Raw genomic sequence first — 13186 nt, forward strand, 5'->3', positions numbered from 1 at the left:
TTTCATGTTACATGGAAATGTTTTGCTTATATGGAAATGTTTTGCATGACTTCACATTTATGATAAGTATCATATTGCTTGCCTTCTCAATGATGGCAGGAAAAATCAGAACTTAAAATTGTTTTTACATAATGCAAAAATATTCATAAAAATAAAAAGGTATCCTCCCCAAACACAACACAGTTGTTGTTAAATAAATAAACACATTTAAATTAGTCAAGATTATGGGGAAATGTTTTGAAAGGTATGCTATGTGATGTGAATATAGGTTATTACTATGATATTTAAAGAATTACAAGTATAGTAGTATCAAACTACAAGAAAGAATTGTGCACTTGTCCTTCTGCTAATTTACACTGGGTTGTTAAATAAATCACTTCATCTTCCTAGATTTAGGTTTCTTCACTTAGAAACATGGAAGTTGAACAGGTTGATCTACAAGGTTCATTCTAGCCCTAATAATCTATGGATTTTAAAATATATGTTGTGATTTTTTTGTGGCAATGAAAAGACATTTTAGGGATGAAATTAAATTTCATCCCTATGTATGTATGCAGTATGCAGTATGCAGTAGCTGGTATTCAGAACCTTGGACAGAGTTTTAGCCTTCTGCAAACAGCCTTAATGATTTTTCACTTGTCTTGCTAGAATCTTATTAGGAGATCATTTAGTTCATTTGCCTAAATTTTCCTTGATGTTCACCACTTTTTGGTCAGAATTATAATCTTAAATAGCAATACCTTAACAAAAGGTTTTTTTAGTTGTATAGACAAGACATAAATTTGTCTTTTTTCCTCTAAAAAATCACAAATGTTTCACAATCTCTCGTGGTAATATGGTTTTGTATTTGAAAGCTCTCCACAAGGATTCAAATTATAGTAGCAATAATTCATAGCTCATAGAAAATTTACAATATGATACTATTCTTGAGGAGTATTTAATTTTAAATATGTGCAGTATTATACAACTTGGATTTGTTTCCATTGGGCTAGATTATCTCAACAATCCACTTCTAGACCCATAATTCTGTTTATTCATAAACTTATTACTCATGTTTTGATTTGGGTTCTATTAGATATTTCTCAATGGTTGTGTTAGCTGTCTAATATAGACTCTGATATAACTAATACTATCCACTGCCTTTTCTCCTCCACTTCCCTAGTAATGAAAACAGAATCAATTTGACATAGTGTAAAAATATAGTAGACAGAGTCAAGATACGTATATTACAGATTTACTTGTGTCATTAACTGGTTATGTCACCTTGAATCCTTTGGGTGCCTCAGATCTATCATCTGTAAAATGAAAGGATTGGATTATCAATCAATCCATAAACGTTCCTTAAGCACCTGCTATGTACCAGGCATTATGATAAGCAATGGATTAGTTGATTTCAAGGTCCCTTATGACTCTAACATTTTTAAATTATCTAGTATCTATGGAAATTTTAAATAACTCAGTCACAAAGAAGTAATTGGTGTGTTCTTTTGTGAATTGAAAGAATCTCATGAGATTTTTCAGATATTTTTTTAGATCACATAATATGAATTAAGATTTTGGTGACACTATAAACTTTTTTTTCAGTATCCTTACAGGTATTGTATGCACATCTCCTTAATTTGAAACTTCCCCTGGCCTTTCACTATTACATGGAAGTGATCCTTCTTTGTATCCTGTAGATAATCCTCATTTTGACATCAGAGTACAAATTCTGGCAGGTCTTCCCAAACCAGAAAAACTTTGAGTGCAGACTGGCAGAAGATTGAAGTCCTGTCCCTCAATGTCTGGAAAGCTAGCCAATAAGTAATTAATTTTTCAGTTAAAGTTAACTTAAGAAGAGCATTTATTAAGGTGGAGAGATAATGATCTCCATTACTGAGTGAAATGCCCTATACCAATGAAATTATAGGGTTCTGAAACTATTTAACTATATTAATCAATCCACAAGTCTTTATTTTAAACACCTTCAATGTACCAGGCACTGTGCTAGACAATAGAGGTACAGTAACAAGCATGAAACAGTCCCTATTGTCTAATAAGAGAAAGTCAATATATGGATATAAAATTATATACAAAATTAGCACAAGATAATTGAAGGTGGAGGAGGATCAGGATATACTTTATGTAGGACATGACCCCTGGGCAATCTTTGAAGGAAATTAAGGATTTTAAAGGGCGGAATGAATGAAGAGTGATTCCCAAGCATGGAAGATATCCAGTACAAAAGCAAAGAGGTAGGAAATGGAATATGATAGGTAAAGAAAGAAAAGGAAAAGGAAAAGCTGGTTTGTACCACAGCATGCATGAAGACCAAGGTAAAAAAAAAAATCTGAAAAAATATAACATACATATGTATATAATGTATATACATATCCCTAAATCCAATAGTTATCAGATCTATGTATTTAAAATACAAACATATGTATTAGACCCCCTCTCCTCAAAATTCCCTTTTAACCTCTAGGTTGTTCCTGTGCCATCCCTCTTGACTAGATGCTAACCACGGTCTTCTCTCTGTTGGCCATTGCTAACCACGGTCTTCTCTCTGTTGACCACCAGATGGCGATAGAGTGTAAGGTGCGGACTTTTTTTTTTTTTTAAACACGCCGCTTCCTAATAGCCGGTGGCTCGCAGAGTGAGTGTCAGAACAGGAAGCTGAGGCAGAAGCAGGGACTATGCTGTAAGGCCCCTTTGTTATTTTCCCCTTCCAGTGAGCCGAGAATGAATGTACGCTTTTAACATCTCCTCTGCTTAGACATCTCGACAGCTGCATTAGCAAGACGATCACCTTCCTTCTGCCTACCTATGGACCCTGGCCCTCCTTGTGCTGAGACTTACAATTCTCTTCCAGGTAAGCCAGCATCATTAAAAATGAATCGTCGCCGGCCCCGATTTCTATTTATATAACCATTCATTCTTCATAAGATGTCATCCTGAATTTTCTCTTGAGGCAGGAGGGATTCACTATTGTGGATGGTCCGTACTGCTTTATTAAAAAAAAAAAAAAATCCCCCTCTCACGGCTGAAATTGGCTCCGAAATGGACATCCTGCCTTTTAATCTTTCACTTGCCTTACAGTTTTCAGAGGCCCTCTGTAGCCGTATTTATTTGCCTTCTAGAGGTAATACGTTAAAAAAAATGGCAAATTTAATGAGGCGATCTTTCTCACAAATGGAAGAACATCCCTGGAGGATGGAGAGCAGGAGGGAGGCTGGTGAACATGGCAGTGGGGCTGCTGTAGGCGAGTGTTACATGGGGGTGTAGCTTCTCTCCACCATCTTCAAGGCACATGGGAGGGAGGGGGGGGGGCATACAGGCCAGATGGCTTAAAGAAAAATTCTAGGCAGAGATTTAAATGGGCTTTGTGCTGTGTAGTATTTGTTTCTTGAAAAACGAATCCTTTTCACCCTGGAAATGGATGAGTTCTGCAAAGAGTTAAAGGCTGGGGGGATGATACAGCAGAAGCTGCCTCCTAGGGTGGTTGTGAGGATTAAATGGATATAATTTATACATGAGACCATCAGCTATCATGGAAACGCTCAGTCTTTTCTGTAGTTCTAAGTGGCTTGTGGTGTCAGGGCTCTGTCCATTTAAAATCGTTGAGATTGAATAAGGTGCATCACATTTTGACATTCCTTTTTTTTTTTTTTGATCACATGATATTGGCTGTGCTAAAGAGCAGAATGACTCAGTAGGTGGCGATTGCATACAACGCCCTGACTTTCCTTCATCTGTTTTTTTTTTTGCCTTGGAAAATATAGGTTCCATTTACAATAAAGATCAGGAGACGGCAATGTAGAAACACTGTATTTCAAAGCCAACAGCCAAGGATTGCAATACGTTAACAGTGGCGGTTAAAAAATACTTTAAATTATTTTATTAGGTTTTTAGAAATGCCTCACTGCCCCCTCTTGTAAAGGGAAAAGTGGGTGGGGGAGGGGAGGGGAGGCAAAATCAAAACATTTCTAACTCAGGCATTCTCCTCTCTAATTCATATGTCAGTGGTTACCAGATCTTTGAAAATGAATTAATTTTATAATGTGATACTTGGTCCACTCATTAAAAGATTGTTTTTTAATGTGGAAAAAATGTTTCATTTCATATGTGCAAATGTAGATGTTCAGAGTTCCTTAGAATTTTGAAAATACAGTGGGACATCTGAAACCATTCAGTTCCACTTTTCATTTTATAAATGAGAAATTTGAGGCCCAGGGAAGGATATGACTATACTGTAGTTACATATCTACTTAGTGGACAAGGCCAAGTCTGAAATTGTGCTTACTTTTCATTGTTACATACAAAAAATATTTATTAAAGTGCCTCCATGTGTTTAGAACAGCTAGCTGGCATAGTACATAGAGCCGCCAGGCCTAGAGTCAGGGCACATTTTCCCAAGTTCAAATTTGGCCTCAGTCACATATTAGCTGTGTGACCCTAGACAAGTCATTTACCCCTATTTGCCTCAGTTTCCTCATCTACAAAATTAGCTAGAGGAGGAAATGGCAAACCACTCCAGTACCTTTTACCAAGAAACTCCAAATGTAATCATGAAGTCAGACACCACTGAAAATGATTGCACAATAGCACTATGTGTATAAGTGACTGATTTTACCTCTCATATGTGCTTGCCTGCCTGGAAGTATGTGCAAGAGGTAAATTTCTATTTTATTCTATTTTAATTAGGATGTGTTTTTGCTCATATGTAATGAGGTTCAGGTGGACTCTTTGTTAGTAGTCCTTAAGAAGACTTGTGTAACTTTTGAACAATCATGTGCTCTCTGTGAGCATCAGTTACTTCATATTTAAATAGGCATAATATTTACATTAAGTATTTCACAGAGGTGTTGGAAGACACAAATGGAATATTCAATATATAAGAGATGATGTTACCTATGTAGGTTATGTGTATCTTCATATAGGTTGTCTAAATGAAACTTGTTGGAGGGAATAAATATATCTTTTGGGCTCTTACCTATCCTTCTTTTAGGGAAACTTTTTTTTTTTTTTGCTTAAGGGGGAGTAGGAAGAGAAGAGGGTCATGAGGCTGTTATAACCTCAGAGAAGGGAGGGACCTGACTAGAATTAGACCTATCTACTCCTCTAAATATTGTCCCTTGCTCTACAAAAATGATTATTCCTTAGGTTCAGATTGCTTCCTTGTTTTTATACTTATAGAAAAAGAGACACACCAAGCTTATATCTCTGAAGGTTTAATCCATTTCCATTTAATGCTACTTATATAAAAGATTATAACAAATATCAAATAGTGAATAAACCCTTTTATCTAAGAAGATAATAAACAGAAATAAAGGAATTTATAGAGTAGAGTATACTAGAAAATATAAAAAATGAAAAAAGTCTCCCAATAGGGACAAAATATCTTAGTTCCATAAAAAGAAAGAGTCCAAAGGAATTAATTCCCAAAAGGAAATTCTCCAAAGTCTTTTGGGAGGTAAGCTGGAAATCAGGGACAATTTAAGGAGTTGGCTTTCCCCTATACATCTGCCTTCCAAAGTATATTCTTTTTCTCTCTCCCAGCTCTCCTTGAAGAAAGTCTGGAACTATATGTGTCCTCTCTCAAAGGAAGAAGGAAAAAAAAATGTCTCCTCTCTCAAGATCTCATGCCAACTCTGCCTCTCGGGCAGGCGAACAGCACTGAGTCATTTTTTTTTTTACCAGTGAAAGGAGTCTTAGCAAATACTCCAATACTGAACCTCAGATACAGATGTGAAATATTTCATTGACATAAACATCATATCAATAAAATTATTGCTATTATTTACATAAAGGTATAATGGGTATTCATATCAGCAATAAATATTATTGCCAGAATCATATATGCAATTTGTTTCTGAACCTAGGATTTAATAGTAAAAGTGAATTCCTGGTGAGAAGTTGCCTCTACCCAAGGCATATCAGCTCTTCACTGCAACTTAAGAGTTTCATAGAGTTGCTTCTGATATAGAGGAGAATCAATTGGCCTAGGATTCAAGAGGCCCCTTCAAGCTCTAAATATTATCTTAAAGAGAACTTAGGTGATATACATATGATCACAAAACTTGTATATATCATAGGGAACATCTAGCAAAGGTCTTTATTGGTTCCTAAGGCTGGGCATTTTTATAATTACACCATAAATACTATGAGATCATTAAGGTTTCCAAAAAAACAAATAGTAACTGTGAGGATAATCACTGTAACTATGTAATACAGGGCTCCCTAGGTCTTCATTTGCTCTTCTTAGATGATGTTAATACATCCTCCTGAGATTCTAATGGTATCTTTAAAAGATGGATTGGCAGACCATTGATCACATACTCACCACTCATGCCATGTAAGCATAAGAAGAATAAGTCTTTGTACCTTTTTCTATTCTGCTGACCATACTAATGAAAACATGTCATACTCTAGAGTTTTTCCTCTTTGATTGCCTTTGAGGCATGTCTTACTGTTTTGTTTTCAGTACTATAGCAGTATGCCAGCTCTTATGTTTAAAGAATGGATGTAAAGCATATTTCTTAGCAGAACAAACAAATAGAAACCCAAACAGAGTCAGGAACATTTGGGTTCAAAGTCTTAGCTTTTTATGTCACAAACTCTCAGTGACTTGGAAAATTCTGAGGCTAGAAGTTAGAGATGAATTGCCACATTGTCAACCTGCATTGGGGGAGAATGTTTCCACAATGAGAGTTTCTGATAAATATATAGATCTAGATCAAAACCATATACATGAACAAATCTAAAATAAAATTTAATCAACTATAAGGTAAAAATACTTCTAATGATATTGGTTCCTTAGAAAAAGCAAATAGGTTGACTAATATCATCTTCCAAGGAACACACTGGATTTCCCTACTATTGCTTTAGTAAATATATTTTCAATAAAATTGTAGTTTGTCATATTACTTTTAAATTTGAAAAATAATAAGTTTTTATATGAGATTTCATACATTCTTACAAGCATTAATTTTCTATTTGAAGTGCCCTTGGAAAAACAGATGTTATTTAAAATCAACAGTGAATTAAATCAGCATATTTCTGTTGTATATAATACCTTGCCTCTTGATTATTTGAGCAGTGATTGGCTAAAATATGATTTAATTATTCAAGCATTTCACTTCTTTTCCTTCTCCTAATTAACATTTTTACCACTGCTTTTGTAGAGAAAAGAAAAGAAAATCCTATGAAAGACTTTCTCCCATTTCTTGCCAGAATCCTTGTGATTTTCCTAGCTATCATTTCCCCCTCTTTTCTCTATTAATTTTTCTAGACTGTCAGAAGCTTTTCACTTGCTACATTTCTTGATTTCTTCCATTCAATTCAGTTCAGTTCCCTCATCCCAGGATTTGTTCTACTCATTTTGGGGGTACTACCCTGGAACTGAGCTTTGCTTTTTGGTGAGTATGTAAACATTTGCATAAACCCACTTTGTCTCACCAGATTCATAGCATTTACACCTCATCTGATCTGCTAGCAGGATAGTAAGACCTACTAAGTACAAGCATTTTGTCATCTTGTCAAAGGTATCTTTCCTCTTCTTTTTAATTTTTCTCTATTCTCCTTGGTTTTGCTCTTCAAATAATTAAATAATTACTACCATTGTTATGGAAATGAAGAGGCAATCTACTTTTCTAAATTTCTACTAATATACTCTGAGACTGCATAATCCAAGAGATCTTTTCCTGAGATTAGCATACTTAAAAAAAGTGATAACTATTTATGTATAACTGATTTCCTTTGAAATCTTGTGTTTTATCTTATGCATTTAAAAACATTCTTCTGAGAATGTAGCCTTTGATTTTACCGGACTACGAAAGGAGTCCATGACACCAAAAAACATCAATTTGACAGCTATATTTGAGCATCAAAAGGTCAGATGCAGGGAAACCAATTAGGAAATTATTGCAACAGACCCAGCAAAAGGTGATGAATGTTAAGCTTAGAGTGGTGGCAACATGTCCTGAAGGAAAGTGATGGATGTTAAGAGATGTTATGGGGGTAGAATTGACAAGACTTTCTAACTGATTGAATCTATCAGTGAAAGAGAAGTGAGAGAATGAAAATTCTCTCACTGGGAACTTGGGTGCCTGGGAGTATGTTCTTACATCATTTCTCTCTATCTAGCCCAATCCTACAAATATCTTAGCTATTTCTAATGAGGAGGGAGAGTGGGATTATATTTGGTGACAGAAGAGCTATATTTACATCTGGAAGACCTAGACAAAACTGTAAAAGACACAAAATTTGTCTTTGATGCACATCCACTCTCCTACTGGGAATTCATTGTAACTTGAACTTCTAATCAATATTTGGTCTACTTGACAACGAAAAAAACCTCTTTCAAGAAATTGCTGGATTCAATAGGGTAACCTCATAATCAGAATTGAGATGTACCCTTTCCCAAAACATCCCATGTTTTCGGGAGTATTATATAGTCTATTAAATACTACTCTGTGTTCTGAATGACTTGGTCAGAATTGATCAGTAACTCATGAGGCCTAGGACTGTGTAAGTTTTAGTTGCAGTTGACTAATCGTTTAAACCTGCTTTTGAATTTTTGAAAAATTAATAGATTACAATTGTTATGGCTAAAAAGATTATGTAAATGGCACACCCACACATGTTTTTCTGATCATGTGATCCACTATTTTAAAAACTTGGATACCTTACAAATGTCTTGCTCTAGCAACAATTTTGTCAAGTGAAATGGAAAAGGTAATATTTCTCTAGTGGTTTTGTTTGTTATTACTCTTCATCTCTGTAATCAATATGAGATGAAAGTTATTGATGCCAATAGAGAACAATCCTTTTCTATTTCAAGTCCTAAAATTTCTTCAGGAAAGGTTTCTATTGGGTGTGTGTTCTTTTGTTTTGTTTTGTTTTTAATGAGAAAGTTTAAGATGATTGTAAGATGACTGTCAGAGGACTGTGGATTTTTATTTTATTTTGGCTCTAAATGCTTAAAAATCCAAACAAAAGAAACATTTCCATATGTAAAAGGAAGATACTATACAAATGAAATCACAGATTTCTTATATGTTCAACTTACTTTTCTTCATACATACATAATAGATTCCATCTACTAGTATCCTAATTCCTCCCCTCTCTCCCTTTTTGGCTATTGTTTTTGAAGTGAAAGTTCTGACTCAGATTTGATTCCATTAATACTGGTTAAATGCCTCTATAATTAGATACTACAATAGGGATTATGGGGACTAGAAAATGGAAGATCATAGATGCCAATTTTTTTCTCTTTTCAGTGGGGCAATGGTTATAGATAGGAGGCAGACCTGTGATTTTATCAGTTAGGGATTCTGATGAGAAAATTTCTCCTGCAACAGAGATCAGCAACAGTTCCAAAATTTATATTCTTAGACTTCTAAAGCTATATATTTACAAAGGGACAACATCCATTTCTTTAAATTGCTTTTTTAAAAATCAGAGAAAAGAAAATGATTTTGCTTTGAACTTCTTTGTTCATGACTGTCTAACTTTTAATTTTAAAATAATGTCATAGAAGTGCATATGAGTATTTTTTCATTTATCTAGTAACACAAAGAAAGCCAACAGTATAGGAATTTAGACCCTTCATAAAGTAACTACTAAGGCTTGTTTTATTTTATGGTAATGGGATTAGATGGACACACAAAAAACTTACTTCTTAATGGTATTATTAGAAAAGTTTTCTATCCTTTAGTTAAAAATAGAACTCCTTTCTATAACTATGAAATGTATACATCTCTTCTAATTAATTTTCATAATGTAATTAAGATCATGTATTCATTTAGAAATTATTGTAAATTTTAGAGTACTTTACTTTTTATTTTTTATCCTATAATAAATGGTGTTGATACTGTGACTTTATAAAATTGTTTGAGGTCTGGAAGCACTAGTCCCCAATCATCACTACCTCTTTTTGTTATTTGCCTTGATGTTCTAGATATTTTGTTTCTCCAAATTAATTTTCTTACTACTCTATCAAGTTCTGTAAAGTATCCCTTTGATAGTATGAAGAGTATATAGCATTGAAACTACAAATTAATTTTGGTAGTATTGACATTTTAATTATCTTTCTGTATCCCAAATGGCACACCTACATATGTTTTTCTGATCATGTGATACACTATTTTTTGAATATATACTTGAATATGATATTATACATAATATCATACTCAAATATATTATATTATATTATATATTGTAATATATATAATAGCCCTGAATATAATCTGTGGATTAGCAATTTATTCTAATCATCAAGTTCTTTATTTCTTTAATTGGCACTTTGTAATTGAATCTATAGTGGCATTTTGTGGATTCAGGTAGACTGTTCCTCACATTATGCATTATTTTGAATGGTATTTGCCTTTCCATTTGCTGCCTCTAAGCTTCATTTTTATCATAGACAAATGTTGATTTGGAGGGGTAAAGTGTTGATTATGGTGTAGTCTGCAACTTTGCTGAATTTATTCTCTGTTAATATCTTTGATGACTTCTCTAGTTAATCCATTTTGTAGTGAAGCAAACAGAAAGTAGTTATTTCATCTCTGCTGTTATGCCTTTAATTTCTTGTCTCATTGATATTGCTAGCATTTATAAAACTGAATCAAATAATAGTGGGAAGAGGGAGCACCCTTGTTTTATTCCTGTATTTACTGAGAAATTTTCCTGTGTATCCCCATTACATATAGATAAATGCTTTTTATGATATAAAAAAAAGTCTCTCAATGCCTATACTTTGTAAGGAGTAAGTTTTTCAATGCATAAATGAGTATTGCATTTTTCAAAGGTCTTTTCTTCATCTATTGAGAGAATCATGTTTTAGAAGGGCTTACTTTTAATATGATTAATTATTTTCATCATTTTCCACATGAGAAATCATCTTTACATCCCTGAAATAAATGCAATTTGGTCATAATGAATCATTTCTATTACAGAAGAAGTATTTTATTTCAAATATTTAAATTTATATTCACTAATGCTACTGGCCTATAGTTCTTTTGCTCCTTATCCTTCCATAGGTGAGATTTCAGGATTATATTAGTCTCCTAAAAGGAATATGAGAAAGTGCTTTCTTTCTTAATTATTGAGAATAATTGTATGTTTTGTTCTCATTGTTCTTTAAAAAATTGATATCTCTTGTGAATCCATCAAGATAGAAATTCCTGCCACCACTGCCTTTTTACTAATTATCTTCACCTACCCACCCCACTCAAATTTTAATTAGCTAAAATCTTTATTTGATCCTCTGCTAATTTGGATATTTTATGTTTTTAAGGTAGTTTTCTTTTTACATATTTATTGTAATAATTATATAGCTGTTTTATGTTCTGATCTTTTTTTTAATTTCTTCAGGTTTTGTTGTGATTTTGTTTAGTTGCTCTGCTATTTTGTTGGTTTAATTTTCTACTCTTTTCTTTATGATCAAGTTGACTAGTTTTATCAATATTTTAGTCTTTTCAAAGAACCAGTTTTTAGTTTTATTTATAATTTTAAAAGTCTTTTTGGCTTAGTATTTATTTCCCTACTTTTTAATTCTCATTTTGTGCTTTTCTAGGTTTATTTGTTATATTTCTAATTTTCTTCATTGTATGTTCAGTTCATTAATATCCATTACTATGTTGTTAGTTTTAGGCATATAATTCCCCCCCTCAACAATTGTGTTATTAGCTGCATCACAGAAATTCTTTTTCATTCATCATTAGCATTCTCTTTTACAACATTTGTTTCTTTCATTTATTCTTTCATTCACTCATGATATTGGATTTCATTGATAATTATATATTTCGGTCTGTGTCACTAAATAAGTATATGTCACTCTTTAAAGGTCTATGTTACATTTTTTTTTTTGTTGCAGTATCTCTATGCCCTTAACATGGTCATATTTTGGTAAAAGTTCTACGTGATGTTGAGAAATACACACATTTTTAGGTGTTCCATTTAGAAGACACCAAAAATATTTTAAGCCAATTTTCTCCAGAAATTGTTCAGTTATAATTTTTTGGCTTATCTTTGTTAGATTTAATCAAGATTGAGAGGCACATTAAATACTGCTATATTACTACTATATTATTGTTTATGATTTCTCATAATTAAAATAATTTTCCTTTGTGAATTTAGATGCTAAGGCATTTGGAACACATAAATTTAATATTGCAACTGATTTATTTTCTGTTTCCTCTCAGCATAATATAGCTTCTTTGTTCATCTCTTTTTACATTGTTAATATTTGGTTTTTGCTTTGATAGCATATTCACCTGATTCATAGTAAATTTTACCTACCCCTCATTTTTGTTCTGTGTATGTTTTTGCTTTTACTTTTTATTTTTTAAAAACAAAAGATTATGAGATTTTGTTTCTTATGATTGGTTATTCTTTTGTATTTTATTAATGGTTTAATAGATTCACATTTAAAGATATACATACATGCATTTACATATGCATATACTTATATAAATATATATATGCAAATATACACATGTGTGTATATTTCTTCTATTGGTCTTTAATTATTCCTTCTGAATTATGGTCGTTTTTCTCTTCCTTTATAAAGACCATACTTTGCTAAGTTATTTTTTGCTTAATATATTTTCAAGAAACCTTATTCCCACTAGTTGTCTTCTCCTTAACCTCAATCCCTACCCGTCTCATTTGTCACCTCTTCCTCTAGTTTCACTTAACTTAATCATTTTTTTCTTTATTCCTTGTATGTGATAGCCTGGTATCTTAAAATTCTTCCTCTCTTTTTTCTTTCTTAGTTAGAACAGTCAAATACCCTTCCCCATTACCCTTTCCCCCTCAATTTGTTTTTTTATGTAGAATTTTTTTCTTATTGTCTGCAACTTTTTCCAAAAAACAACCACAAAAAAAAAAGATTTCTTGCTCTCATTCTCTTCATTTTCTCTTCCCTTTGTGTCTTTTTTAAACTTTTATTTTTTGATTCTTGGGGTTTTCTAAATTGCTTCTTATTTAGTTTCTGAACTACACATTTTTGCCATCTATTTTGAGTTTCTTCTTCTAAATAGTTACTGTGTTATTGCCTTATACATCTTGCCTTGGGGCTTTTTAGTTATATTTGTTGTACTTCACTTAAAAATAAAAATTTCACCTAAATATAAAGGAGGAAACCCCCCCCCCCATTGTAGGAATTTTGGTCTGTATCTTATTGTGCAATTCAGTATTAATC

At 32.9% G+C, this 13186-nt stretch overlaps 1 protein-coding gene across 1 annotated transcript in view; it reads left to right on the plus strand.

Moving 5' to 3' along the window:
* Positions 1 to 2617: 2617 nt before the first annotated feature.
* LOC100016409 (sodium channel protein type 2 subunit alpha) overlaps positions 2618 to 13186 on the plus strand; it is a 147351-nt gene continuing 136782 nt past the window's right edge. Inside the window, exon 1 of the mRNA XM_056797215.1 lies at positions 2618 to 2851. The gene's annotated coding sequence lies outside the window, so the exon portion shown is untranslated. The remainder of the gene's footprint in view (positions 2852 to 13186) is intronic.

This window comes from Monodelphis domestica, chromosome 4 (assembly GCF_027887165.1).
Source record: "Monodelphis domestica isolate mMonDom1 chromosome 4, mMonDom1.pri, whole genome shotgun sequence".
Lineage (NCBI taxonomy): Eukaryota > Metazoa > Chordata > Mammalia > Didelphimorphia > Didelphidae > Monodelphis > Monodelphis domestica.